A 13,906-nucleotide genomic window follows, 5' to 3' on the forward strand; every position below is an offset into this window, starting at 1 on the left:
TCTCTGCCTACTTGTGATTTCTCTCTGTCAAATAAATAAATAAAATCTTTAAAAAAAAAAAAAAGAAATGTTTTTAAATAGTAAAGAAGCATAGTAAATATAATTTATATGATAGTTTAATAGTTGTAGCATTAAATAAATGGCAGGGTTGAGGAGTTATTTCCAGGATACCTTCTTAAGTGAAACAAGCACTAAAGAGTATGGAGTAGTGTGGTGTGCTAGCCTTTGTGTTAAAAGAGGGAGACAAGAGCTGTGCCTGTGGCTCAGTTGGTTGAGCATCTGACTCTTGATCTCAGCTCAGGGTCCTGAGTTCGAGTCTCAAGTCACTCTCAGAGCTCAGCCCAGAGTCTGCCTGTCCCTCTCCCTCTGCTCCTCCTCCCGCTCTCCCTCAAATAAATAAAATCTTAAAAAAAAAAAAAAAGAGGAGACATACACGTACCTATTTATTTTTGCAAAAAGAAACACAAGAAGGATAACAAAAAGAATAATAAAATCGATTCCACGCAGGGAGTGGGGAGAAATGAGGAAATGAGGAGGGATGGGTTGGAAGGGAGCAGTAGTCCTCTGAGTATACTGTTGACTTTGGGAAGCCTGTTAATACGCTACATAGTCAAACAATGAAATTAAATCAGCAAGAATGGGGATACCTAAAGCTGAGTATAAATGGAAACAAATGAATTCAATTGTACTTCCAATGAATGAATGAGAGAGGGAGGGAACAGGGCAAATAAATCCTGAGCTCCTCTTTCGGTAGATTTGTTTTTCATAATGGTATGGATGGAACTATTCTGAATCCATCCTCTATTGTAGGAGTAAAGGTGATTATGTTTGAGGAAGCCAGCATTCTCAGTATGAAGAAAGGAGGTACAACTATGCAACAGGCAGAAGAAAGGAAGATCCTTGCAGTCTTGAATTGGCATTAGGAGTATAAACAGGAACTCGCGATTTCTGAAACACGCCAGCAGCAATGAGCAACCCCAGGGCCCAGATCTTGGTTTATAGTAGAAGTGACCTCACTAAAGATGAGGCAAAGATGATGTTGAAAAGAGGGGCTCATAACATGGGGAAAAAAATGAATGTGGGTCCACACTTCACACCATTAATCAAGGTAAATCCCCGATATGTTAAATAGTTACATGTGAAAGGTAAATCCACAAGGCAAATAAGAAAGGGAAAAAAAAGTCAGAAAAAATCTTATCAACTTAGAGAAGGATTTCTTAAACAAGGACCCAGTGTTGGTTCACCAGAAGGAGAGAAGTTGATGAGATCTGACTGCATCAAAATTAAGGATTTCTGTTCAACAAAGCACACCATACCAAGGGGTAACATGACAGGTTAGAAGATGTTTGCCATATATAAAACCAACAAGGAATTAACATCAAGGTTGTCCCCGGAACACCTGAAGACATCTAAGAAAAAGAAAGGACATTCAATTTTCTAAAAGGTAAAAAATATGAATACATAAATAGGATTCCCAAAATAGAAAAAAAAAAGTGAGTAGGAAACACCTGCCCTCCTCGTCAAGATCTTCCTCTTCTTCCAACACTGGGTATTATTTCTCTGGTCAGCAAATCTCTACACCAGTTCCCATCTCAGTCTGGAGCACATTCCCCTGAAATTTCCTTCGAATGACTCTGTTTGTCAGATCTCCGTTTATGTGCTATGTCATCAGGGAGGTCCTTCCATCCCAGTTCACCTAACAGAGCCGTCCCTCATCATTACGTCTTTATTACATCATGTACACTGATTACTTAGTGACATTCTCCTTTATCTGTGCACTGACTCCCCTCTCTAACCAGATGTCAAGACCCACGGAGGAGGGAGTGTGTCTCGTTCAACTTTGCATGCCTGGTGCTTGGCACAGAGTTGGCATTCAATACATTTTTGTGAATAAATATATTACTGTATGAAAAGAGTCATACCATCGATATTGCTGGCTTAATGAGCTTTCCAGACAAGGATGCTCAATCCTAATTAAATGACTAATTAATGAAATTTTGTTAAGCGGTGTTAAGCATCACATGAAGAACTGGACAGGACAACCATTTAATAGGCTCCTTCTAAAAATATTCTATGAGTCAAAGGAACACAGTTTCCTTGGATACTTTTGTTTTGACCACACTGCCTCGAGCTCATTCTTTAGCCAACTGGATTAAGCCAATTGAAACTCAACCCTCTTTGAGACCATGCACTTTCTAAACACCACCACCCAGAGGGGCCCTGATGTGAATTCCAACAACAGGAGGTGATATTTATGCAGAATATTCCATGAGGCAGAAATATTCTAACCATGAATCTTTGTGACCCAGGGTCACTGACAGTGGCTTCCCACTTTAAATTCTGTGGTGCAACAATCGCCACCTAACAGCGGAAACCCCTACACTCTGCTAAGTAGGTTTTGTGGGAGAAAAGTCAGTGAGGTTTTTTTCAAAAAATAGGTCTCAGAAGGATGGAAAAAGGCGCCGTGCCACACCTGCCATTTTAGTTAAGACACGGAGACCTTGATTTAACAAGTTGTTGAGTTTATTTCAACAAAATACTTACATGCTTGGAAAATCTGTCATACAGCTTCTCAACATGCCATGCGATTTCTAATGATCCATTTCTGTAACCTTCGCTTGCCCAGCGTAACCTGAGCCTCGTCCCTGAGGATTTGCTGGGATGTCTATTTATGAGGTCTGGTTTTGTTTGTTTTGCTTTACCTCAGAAGAAAAGGTATGCAGAATCCTAATTCTTAACACAGTGTCATCATCAGTCCAGGCCCAATACCACTCTTCTTATCTCTTGATTCTTTTATTATTTCTTTTTATATTTTACTTAAACCCTTTATTCTTTTCCTACATTCCCAATCCCCAGAGTCACTACCTAGAATGCATTTTATAGAATATTCTCGATCAGGCATATATTCTCATGAAACTTATTCTTTTCAAATAACTTCAATTTTTTTTTAAGATTTTATTTATTTATTTGACAGAGAGAAATCACAAGGAGGCAGAGAGGCAGGCAGAGAGAGAGAGGAGGAAGCAGGCTCCCTGCTGAGCAGAGAGCTCAAGGCGGGGCTCGATCCCAGGACCCTGGGATCATGATCTGAACCAAAGGCAGAGGCTTTAACCCACTGAGCCACCCAGGCGCCCCTCAAATAACTTTAATTTTTTTCTTACTGTCGCATCAACACCATTTTTAAAGGATTTTGTTTATTTATTATATTTATTTATTTATTTATTTATTTATTATATAAAGAGCTAGAGTTGGGGGAGGGAGAGAGAGAGAAGCAGATTCCCCACTGAGCAGGGAGCCCGACGCGGGGTTTGATCCCTGGACTACAGGATCAGGACTTGAGCCAAAGGCAGATGCTTAACTGACTGAGCCACCCTGGTGCCCCAACACTATTTTTTTTTTTAATTTTATTTATTTATTTGACAGAGAACACAAGCAGGCAGAGAGGCAGGCAGAGAGGAGGAAGCAGGCTCCCCACCGAGCAGAGAGCCCAATATGGGACTCAATCCCAGGACCCTGGGATCATGACCCGAGCTGAAGGCAGAGGCTTTAACCCACTGAGCCATCCAGGCACCCCCGCCAATGCTATTTTTTGTTTTAAGTTTTTATTCATTCATTTGACAGAGAGAGAGAAAGAGAGAACAAGCAGGGGGAGCAGCAGGCGAGGGAGAAGCAGATTCCCCTGTGGACCCTGGGATCATGACCTGAACCAAAGGCAGATGCTCAACCGACTGAGCCACCCAGGTCCCCCACTTCAACGCCATTTTTAAGGACTATTTGTTCCTATATGAATATCTAGTTCAAAACTTCTGTTTCAGCCGTATCCACTATATTTTAACGATCTATCCTCTTGTGCAAGTTTTATTGCTATTTTTCAAAAGATGCTTTCTCTATCACGTTCAACTTTGTTTTTCCTGGCCTAGAGGAAGAGTGTTGATTTTTTTTTATTTGACCTTGTATCAATTTTATCAAATATTGGTATTAGTTCTAATATACTTACACATTGAATAGGTCGGTTTTAACTCTTCTGTTGAGGAGCAACAATATCTTATCACCTTCAAGGTCCTTGGACTAAGAACTAGAGTGACATGAGACAGTTTAACAGGAGAAAATCAATTTAATTCTGTACATACAAGGAATCCACACACAGACATGGAAATTCCAGTCAGGCAGGCAAAATGAGGTATATGTGTCATTCTGAACCAAGGAAGGGGGTAAGGGTCTGGGACTTCAAAGGGAAAGACTGCAATTCACAGGAATATGAGAAAGAGTAAATGTTTGATAAACGAATATTTTCTGGGACATTTGGAAACAATGGGACCCGGAGGACTTGGCTCAAACAGGACTTGCTAGAGGTTCCTCTCTGTCCGCCATATCCAGGTCCCAGTACAATGTGCTTCTCAGTGGGAAGAGCTCTCTTCCCGGAGCAGGTCTTCTATCTAAATTCTTTTTAGACAGTTGTGGGGGAAGCAAAGATCTTTTCTGAATCTGCTGGGTTTTGATGGTTTTTAATTCAAAATAACTTCTGTGTCAAAGGGACCCCGGCTAGGGTGGCCTGCCCTTGGTCTCTACATGTTCCTTTCAGTCCTTACACTTCTTGTCTCTTTTGTTTGCCTCGGCAGTACCCAGGACTTCCTTCACCATGGTAAAATGTAGTAGTGAACAGGGGCACCTGGATGGCTCAGCCGGCTAAGCACGTGACCCTTGACTTCCGCTCAGGTCATGATCTCAGGGTTGGGAGGTCAAACCCTGCAATGGGGTCCATGCTGGAAAAGGAGCCTGCTTAAGTTTCTCTCTGCCCCTCCTCCCTGCTTGTGCACACATCAAAAAAAGTAATAGTGAACCGTTGGCTCCCAAACTGGCCTTGTACTCAGAGGGCAAGGAGAGACCTCAGAAAGAGACAGGTCCCTCCAAATTGGTAGGTGACCATTTTAATAGGCAAGGATACTTAAAAGACAGGCCAACTTGCCCACCTGCCTGCCGTATCTTACAACTTTATGTAGAAGCCTTAGCTGGCTTTGGTCTCCGATACCGTCCAGATGGTCTCCACAACACATCGCTCTCTTAAGGCTGTGTCCTTGAACATGGCCTCCACTGTGGGAACGGTGGGCAGAAGCTGCATTCCAAGGACAGCAGAGTCAGGGAGGGGCTCCCAATTTCCCAGGCCGAGCTCTTGGGTCGGCCAGGGGCCACCTTCTCTGGATTACCTCCTCCAACATGAACAAGGCTAACCATTGCAGCAAAATACTGGAAAGCGTCCAACTGTCCATCAGTAAGGAACTGTTTGGATAAACTGTACCATTCTGCAGAGCGCTCTACAACCATAGAAGTAAATAAGGGAGATCTCTTCTTTTGCTGTGGAATAACCTCTGGGATTGCATGAAAAAGCAAGATTCCAAACAGAGTATATAGTGCGTTCCCTTTACTTAAGGAAGAAACCGAGATCAGATGAGAGAGAGAAAGAGGGAGAATTTTCCCCTCCTGCTGTTAAATATGATTAAAGAAGACCATTCAGGTGATCCAAACAGACTTTAGTATTTTATGAAGTGGGCAGTTTCTATTCCCCAAAGGTCTGGCAACCTGCAAAACAGGGCAGAAGACACGATGCTTTCATAGGATAAAAAATGAGGAACAAAGAAGTAACCTGGAGCCCAGAGTTGGCTTGGCGGTTGGGGACTGGCTGAGGTCTGTTTCTAGTCAAGCAGAACATTAGCAGGGACAGGAAAATTCTCCAAGTTTTGTGTTTTTTTAAGATTTTTTTATTTATTTGACAGGCAGAAATCACAAGTGGGCAGAGAGGCAGGCAGAGAGAGAGGGAAGCAGGCTCCCTGCTGAGCAGAGAGCCTGATGCAGGGCTCGATCCCAGGACCCTGGGATCATGACCTGAGCTGAAGGCAGAGGCTTTAACCCACTGAGCCACCCAGGCGCCCCACTCCAAGTTTTTTTGTTAGCTGGTATGGTACCCCCAGACAAGCTCTCCATCACAGGCCCAGAAACTGATTCCCGCAGAACTCTCCAGGGCATGGTGCGAACATGGGTACAGCCAGGGCCTCCACTCCTCTCCCTTGCAGGAGACTCTCTTGACCCAACATCGCAGCACAGTCCTTCATTCTGTGTTCCTTCGGCTGGATGCAGTGAGCTGTTGAATCTGGCTTCCACGACAGCATTCTTATACTCAGGACATCTACACGGCTCTTCTTGGCGGCTTTCTGTCCCTACTTCTTATGACCGATATCACCTGCTATGTCTCTAAGGGGTTCTATGAAGCTTATTTTCTTTTAAAGTCTTAGTCCACGTTTTCCACTAATTGTTTTCCTCAATAAAGGTCACTTGATCAGGGTTCTTTCTCTCAAACACACCGGACTCCTGTGAACTTTTTCATCTGTGATGTGGACCTAGAGTGAGGAGTTGAGGCCCAGACCCTTGCTGGAATCATTCCTGGAGAGTTGGGGGGGGGGGTCCCGTTTTTTAAACTTTCACCTGGTGACTCTGATTCGATCTCCAAGTTATAGGAGAAGCTACATAAACTTCTCAGACATCACCCCTGAAAGATTTTTTTTCTCTCTGCACTGTAACTGTCCACCCCAGCTGTGTGGGGGTGTGATACTGGGATTGATAATAAGGAATACATATTTGGTCCTTGTCCTCCTCCTAGGCACCAAAGTCTTAAGATCTTTGGAATGTCCTAAGCAATAAAGGTGATAAAGGGGAGAGAAGCATCTGTGATGCTTACAAACCCGTTTTAACCACATGGTGTTCATGCTAATGAGATCACTCTTGATGGGGGCAGTGGTGGCAAGGACCAACCTTGTGATGAGAAGGTTGGAGCTTCCAGTCCCACCCCTGACCTCTAGGGAGGGGAGAGGGGCTGGAGGTGGAGTTCAATCACCATTGGTCAATGATTTAATCACGTGTGCCTACATAATGAAGATTCCATTTGAAAAAAAAGGTGGGGGAGGGGGAGCCGAAGGGGTTCAGAGAGCTTTCAGATGCGGGAGGGTGGTCTTCTTTGAGAGGGCAAGGAGCTCCTCACCCCTTCCCACAAACATTGCCTTATGCACGTCTTCCGTCTTGGCTGGTCCTGAGTTACTGCCTTTTATGACAAACCAGTCATCTAGTAAGCGCATGGCTTTCTGGACTTCTCTGAGCCCTTATAGAAAATTACAAAACCTGAGGAGGTTGTCCTAGGAACCGCTGATTTCCATCTGGACGGTCAGAAGTACAGTGACCACCTAGGGCTTGGGGCTGGATGTCTGAAAGCGAGTGGGGCAGTCTGTGAGACAGAGCTCTTGAACCTGGGGCACGGGATGCTGGTGCAGGCAGACGGGGCCAGAAGGGAAGTGTGAGTGTGTAGTAGGAGAGAAAAACACTGCATTTTTTCATTAGGAAGAAGAGGGAGGCTCGATGCTCGGGCCATATCCTTGTTATGCTGTTTCCCCACTGGTTCCCTCGCCCCGCACGGGTGCTGCCGTAGCTCTGTTCTACCCTGCAGGACGGCCCTCAGTGACCCACGCGGGCAGCAGACAAGAGCATCACCAAGTTTCCCCTCGATCCAACCGGAGCCGGGACTTCCTCACCCTTCCCTGAGCTTCCCTTTCCACACCAGACCCTAATCACTTTGCACCTCCCCAAGGCTGACTCGTGGGGTTCTCACGCCTTCTGCTTCAGTACTTCAAATCCAGTGCTTTTCTCTCTCCTCCGCAGGGTGTCTGTGGTTGGATGAGGAGGGCCGGCCGCCCTGCTAGTTCACCAGCTCATCTAGAACCAGAAGTAGCCTCTGTTCCTTAGCAGCATTAGAGCAAAGTCAGCTTGCTTGCTTGCTTTCTTCCTTTTTTTAAAGAAAAGAGCAGAGAGCCCAACACGGGGATTGGGGATCCATCCTAGGACCCTGAGATCAGGACCTGAGCTGAAGTCAGATGCTTCACTCCCTGAGCCACCCAGGTGCCCCATCATGTGCTGTTCTTAACACTAAAGTCGGGTTGGCAGGACCATTCATATATTTGAGTTTGCTTGTTCCAAGGGGGAAAAAATGATCCCAGGCACTTTACATTCATTACCCTGCCTTGGAGCTCCAGGGGCGCCTGCGTGGCTCAGGACACGGACAGACTATACATTTTATACGTTTTAATCCCGTTTTTTCCCCATCGATTAGTGATTTGATCTTGGGTAACTTAACTTCCTACAATCTCTGCTTTTTTTTTTTTTTAAAATCCCATCTCATGTAGTGACTATGAGACTACACACAAAATCATGTACGAGGGACGCCTGGGTGGCTCAGCTGGTTCGACGACTGCCTTCGACTCAGGTCATAATCCTGGAGTCCCGGGATCGAGTCCCACATCGGGCTCCCAGCTCCACGGGGAGTCTGCTTCTCTCTCTGACCTTCTCCTCGCTCATGCTCTCTCTCACTGTCTCTCTCAAATAAATAAATAAAATCTTTAAAAAAAAAATCACGTACGAAACATCAGAATAGAGTGCATCATGTCATCCCGGGCAAATCAGCCTTCGTCACTTCACAAGGTACCCCCGGTTTAGGGGCTTTAAACAACCACAGTTTATCTGGGCCCCGATTTCATGGATCGGGAATTTGGGCCAGGATCAGCTGGGACGTTCTGGGAACAGGCTGTTGTCAGATGGAGCAAAGGCGGTCACAGGGCCGTTGTCTGTGTCCCCAACCTGCGCGTGCACCCAGGCTACATGGGACTGACCAAAGCACATTGCAGGTTCTGTCCAGACTCCAGGGGTTAGAGAAAGTCCATGGCACTTCTTGACGGGAGGAAGGACAGAGGCAGGTTCGCAGGCCGTCCCCACAGAGAGAAAAGCACCACGTCCGCGTCTGCAATTTGCTGGACGCGGGTAAGTTTACCGTCTTCCGAGACCGACTGGCCTGGGTTTGGATGCTGGCCCTGTCAGGTGATGGTGGGGGGACCTGAGCCGGGACTCAACCTTTCTGTGCCGCAGCCTTCTCCTCTGAGAGACCAGCTCCTCCTCGCACAGAGTTCATGGAAGCGTCGGGGATTCAGGGAGTTACTGCTCACAAGGCACTTAAAGCAGAGTGTTGGTGGGGCTTTGCACTGAAGTTCAGGGTGCCCCTGTCTCTCCTGACTTCCCTGCCCCGGTCCTCGCATTCCCTCCTGGAACAAGAGATCAGTGGCTCTCCCCATCCCTGCTGCCTTCAAAATGCTTCCCATCCCTCCAGGCTCTACTCAAACACCCCCTTCCCCCAGACGCCCTCGTTCCCTTTAAATGTGTTCCAACACCACCCTTCATCTCTGCGAGGGCTCCTGTCACATGGCACCCTGTGTGGATTACACAGTCGCTCACCCAGACCCAAGGACGAGCTCCTCCGTGCTCCTGGCAGAGGGTAAAGGGCTGATGCGTGGGACGCACAAAACCCCCGGGTTTACCGGACTGCGCTGGAGAAGACAGTTGTGTGCACGCCTGTCTCTGCCAGATTACAGCTCCTGGAGGCAGGGATGACATCACATCCGCCTCATCCTTCACAGTCCCCAGCCATAGGAGGCACACAAAAAGCTGTTAATGGGATTGGAATATCTTTCACTGAATTCAACTGAACGTATTGTCGCCAAATTGACGATGCTTCATTTGGGTGAGCTTGCCTTTACATTTTCGGTTAATTTCCTTTCCCAAACCATCTCCTCAAGCTTTCCCTCTCCAGGCTCTGCAATGAAGACAGGTGTTTTCTCCCGCTGAAGGCAGCAGGGTTGGCTACCAGAGCAAGCGCGACTGGTAGCTTTTCGTGGGTCCGTGTGAACAAAGCCACCTCGCGTTCCCTCGTGTCACTTCCCGAAATTCATGTCAGTGACTCAGTGCTATAATAGACACATGGGGTTACTGTCAGTGAATGTGGCAGGACTGAACTCTGACTCTGGAAATACCTTCATGTCTTGAATCACCGAGTATATTCGTGGGACTAAGCTTGTGAGAGTCTCTACTCTGGAGTGGTTTGAGGTGTCAGTGCAGTGCCAAATAAAAGGGTATTAAATGGTATGACAAATTAAAGAAATTCATAAAGTACTGATTTTTCCCATGACCACTGTTCTTAAAAATACAAATGATCAAATTCAGAATATTTTTTCTAATTAATGGGTGTGGTTGGCAGGGTCCTAAGCGTGTGTATTGTCTACCTATTTGATGCCCCAGAATGGGGCCAGCTGTTGCTATTTATGTTCACAAACAAATCCCACTGAGTCCATTTTAAGATCTAACTGGCGTCGGGAAGCTGTTCAGGAAAGTTTCGTGAGCTGTCAGCTGGACAGTTCCCCACCGAGCAAGCAGGGCGGAACTCCCCATCCCAAGGAAGGAGGGTGGGGCAAGGACCTTATTAGCAAAAGAAAAGAAAGGATTTTTCCAGGCAAGGTCACCTTCCCTTAGAGGGAAGGGCAGGGGGTCTTATTAGGTGGGTGACCTCATCTTCTTTGCGGGGATGGAGAGGGACCATGTGAAAGTGACATCATTGGTGCTGACCAAAAAATTCCTGACTGACAAGGTAAGATTACATTTCTGGAGCACCTGACTGGCTTGGTCAGTGGAGCTTGCTTGAGACTCTTTTTTTTTTTTTTTTAAGATTTTATTTATTTATTTGACAGAGAGAGATCACAAGTAGGCAGAGAGGCAGGCAGAGAGAGAGAGGGAGAAGCAAACTAACCGCTGAGCAGAGAGCCCGATACAGGGCTGGATCCCAGGACCCTGAGATCATGACCAGAGCCGAAGGCAGAGGCTTAACCCACTGAGCCACCCAGGCACCCCATTGCTTGAGACTCTTAATCTTAGGGTTGTGGGTTTGAGACCCATGTTGGGTTTAGATTACTTAAAAATAAAAATCTTAAAAACCAAAAACACTATACATTTCTGGAGGAGGTTGGAATTGCAATCAGGTTAGGTAGTAAGCCCCATCCTCATGATTTGGCCTGGCCTAAGTGACTCCATCTTGGACTTGTGGTTTTCTAATACTTTTTTTTTTTTTTTGAGAGAGAGAGAGAGAGAGAGAGAGACCGCGCACACATGCGAGTTGGTGGGGGGTGGGGGCAGACCTTAAGCTGGGCAGCTGGATGTGGAGTCCCCGGCGTGGCTTGATCTCATGATCCTGAGATCATGACCTAAGCCCAAATCAAAAGTCAGATGCTTAACTGGCTGAGCCACCCAGGCGCCCCAGTAACACTCCTATTTAACAAAACCAAGAAGGAGAAATAGGGTAAGGGATTTAACCAAGGTCATAAGGTTGGTTAGCAGCTGAGTTAAAACTCCTGACTTGCACATTGCTTTTTTCCCAATAGAGCACACTGCCCGGATACCAGAGGGTGCGTGTGTGTGTGTGTGTGTGTGTGTGTGTGTTGGGATCGGAAGCAGAAATTATCTACAAAAAACAAGGTGACTCAAAGAAGACTAGGATTCTAACGATCTGGGCTGACGCGCTTGATGGGGAGGGCAGGGCTCCAGGTCTCTGGGACTTGGCACCTCAGAGGGAGGCAGCACCCAGGGGGCCCCAGCCCAGGCAGGGACCCTGTTCCCAGTTTACTGCCGCCGACAGATAGATACAAGGATCAGGCCGGCTTCTCAGGGTGGGAAGGTGGGGAGTGTCAGTCCATCTGCTGTGTCTGGTATGGGGGCTGGGAAGAGAGTGTGAAAAAAGACGGCAAGTCGTTTCTTCCTTCTGCAGAGGGCACATTTTCACTTTCCCAGATGGATGACAAAACAGATCTGAAGGCAGTCTTACAAAAATCTTGGAATCATAGGAGCTTCTGCTCCCAGTCCAAGCTGGGGGAATATGGAGCCTCCAAAGTAATACAATCTTAATCAGATAAATGTCTTTTTACCAGTTATTAATTATCAGAATGTCAATAACAAGATTGGGGGGGGGGGAATGAAGTCCCAGGGGCCTCCCATGCCTGTGGGATTCTGATAGGTTTCTTCCAAATTTGTCATTGTTTCAACACTGCCACCTAGTGTCTACTTATGGACTTACCAAGCCTGCCACCACCTGCTCAAGTAGTCAACTCTGAAGACAGGAAGGTCCACTTTCTCCACCTTGGAAAGGTATCTGTGATAACTTGTTGAGTGAGAGGTTGGGGGGGGTGTCACAAAGTGGTATGCACTATTGTAGTTCAATGCAGGTAGATGTGTGTGTGTGTGTGTGTGTGTAAACTTGAATCATGGGAGCACAAGTATAAAAATCTGGAAAGACATTCTCCAAATTATTGATGCTGATTATCTCTGCTTGGTAGGATTTGGGGGGATTTTTGCTACCTTCTTATTCTTACCTGTATTTCTTTAGTTTTTCATAACAATAATCAACCATTTGTGTAAATAGGGGGAAAATTTTTAAAAGGACTAAATGAGCCTCCAACATGAGAATCACCCTCAAAATACTATTTTCTGAAATTAGATCAATCCAGGAGAAATTTATGAAGCATATACTGTGTACAGGGTGTTCTTCTAATTGTAAGGTACACCAGGAAAGTAAGGTGATGTCCTTCTACCAAACTACTAGCCACCTTTTAAGGAGCATTTACTGTGTGCCAAGCTCTTCCCACTGGAGATGTTGAATCAGTCCTGTAGGCACTGCTCCTGGGGTGGGAATACTGAGGCTCAGAGAAGTTAAGTAACTTATCCCAAGTCACAAAGTTGTAGGCTATAACTCCCTCGACTAGATAGAAGATAAGCCAGACTTCAGCCCTGGGGATTCTCCAACACGAATTTCCCAAGCTACACCAGAGGTGTTGGGCAATGTATGGGCTAGGACATCAGGCTGGGGCAAATCTCTGTCTCAGGCTAGGAAGGCATGGAAGATCTTGTCTCACACCACTGATCTAGCATTGGGGTTTTGCTGGGCAGGATGTGAGAGCAAGGAAATGAACAGTGTAGGTGAGAAGGGAAGAAATCCAAAGCAGCCAATCACAGACTCTAGGCAGAATAGGGAGAACATTCCAGAAGGGGGTGAATGAAAGGAAGAGTTCAGAAGGGCTTGAAAAACTGGTGTGCTGGGTTTAGGGATATAAATTGTACTCAGAATCTAGAATATGGGACTATATTGAGCACTTTTGATAGCAATATACAGATTTATCATGAGAGTAACAGAGATAAGTTAAGGCAATAAATTGGCATGAAGGACATACATACATGTTGAGGTCCAGATGTGGGCAGTTCATCCACATGGGCACCAACCAAAGAAATGATGGAGGCATTTGAATAGGAAGATGGCGGCCAGAGTCAGAGTCCCCAGTGAGAGCCGGTGAATGACTGGGGGGCAGGAGTTGGCTGACCATACCACGAGATAGAGAGTATGAAACTAAACGTGAAACTGGAAGAAAATCACAGACTAATCATTCCATTGGGCCAAAAACTGGAATAATACTGTTGGCAACAAATTTTACTGCTTCTGGCAATAATGCACAAATACTTTTTAATCCCCATCAGAGAAATGACTCCTAGTAGATGTTAAGCTTCTAAAGAAAAATCGTTAGATTTTTTTAAACTTGATAGTTTATTCTTAAATGTAAGTCATCCTAAGTTTAATATAGTGGAACAACTTTGTCCAGGTAACAACTTCGTAGACGTTTCTTTTTTCTCTTTTTCAGCCAGGAAGGCACCAGAAAACTGCTCTATCCTCAGTGACAACAGCTTCCTTTCAAAAGGGGATAAGATAGCTCAGGTTCATTGAAAATAGTTACTTCCCCAGAATTTGGTGTAGACACAGGTGAATCCCTTGGAAAATCTCCTCTAAAAGGGTGAGTTACCTTCATGGCTTTCAAAGGAGTTAAGATTGCCTCCTTCAGGAAGACTGATGGTTTATATGTTTTCAGGTAATTCAGGGAAGCGGGAGGGCCCCTCAAGAGAGAATTTTCTTACTAATGGGGACCATGAGTTCTAGACTAATTCATTAGTAAAA

Source organism: Mustela putorius, unplaced genomic scaffold (genome assembly GCF_011764305.1).
Source record: "Mustela putorius furo isolate JIRA1106 unplaced genomic scaffold, ASM1176430v1.1 tig00000198_pilon_pilon_pilon, whole genome shotgun sequence".
Classification (NCBI taxonomy): Eukaryota; Metazoa; Chordata; class Mammalia; order Carnivora; family Mustelidae; genus Mustela; species Mustela putorius.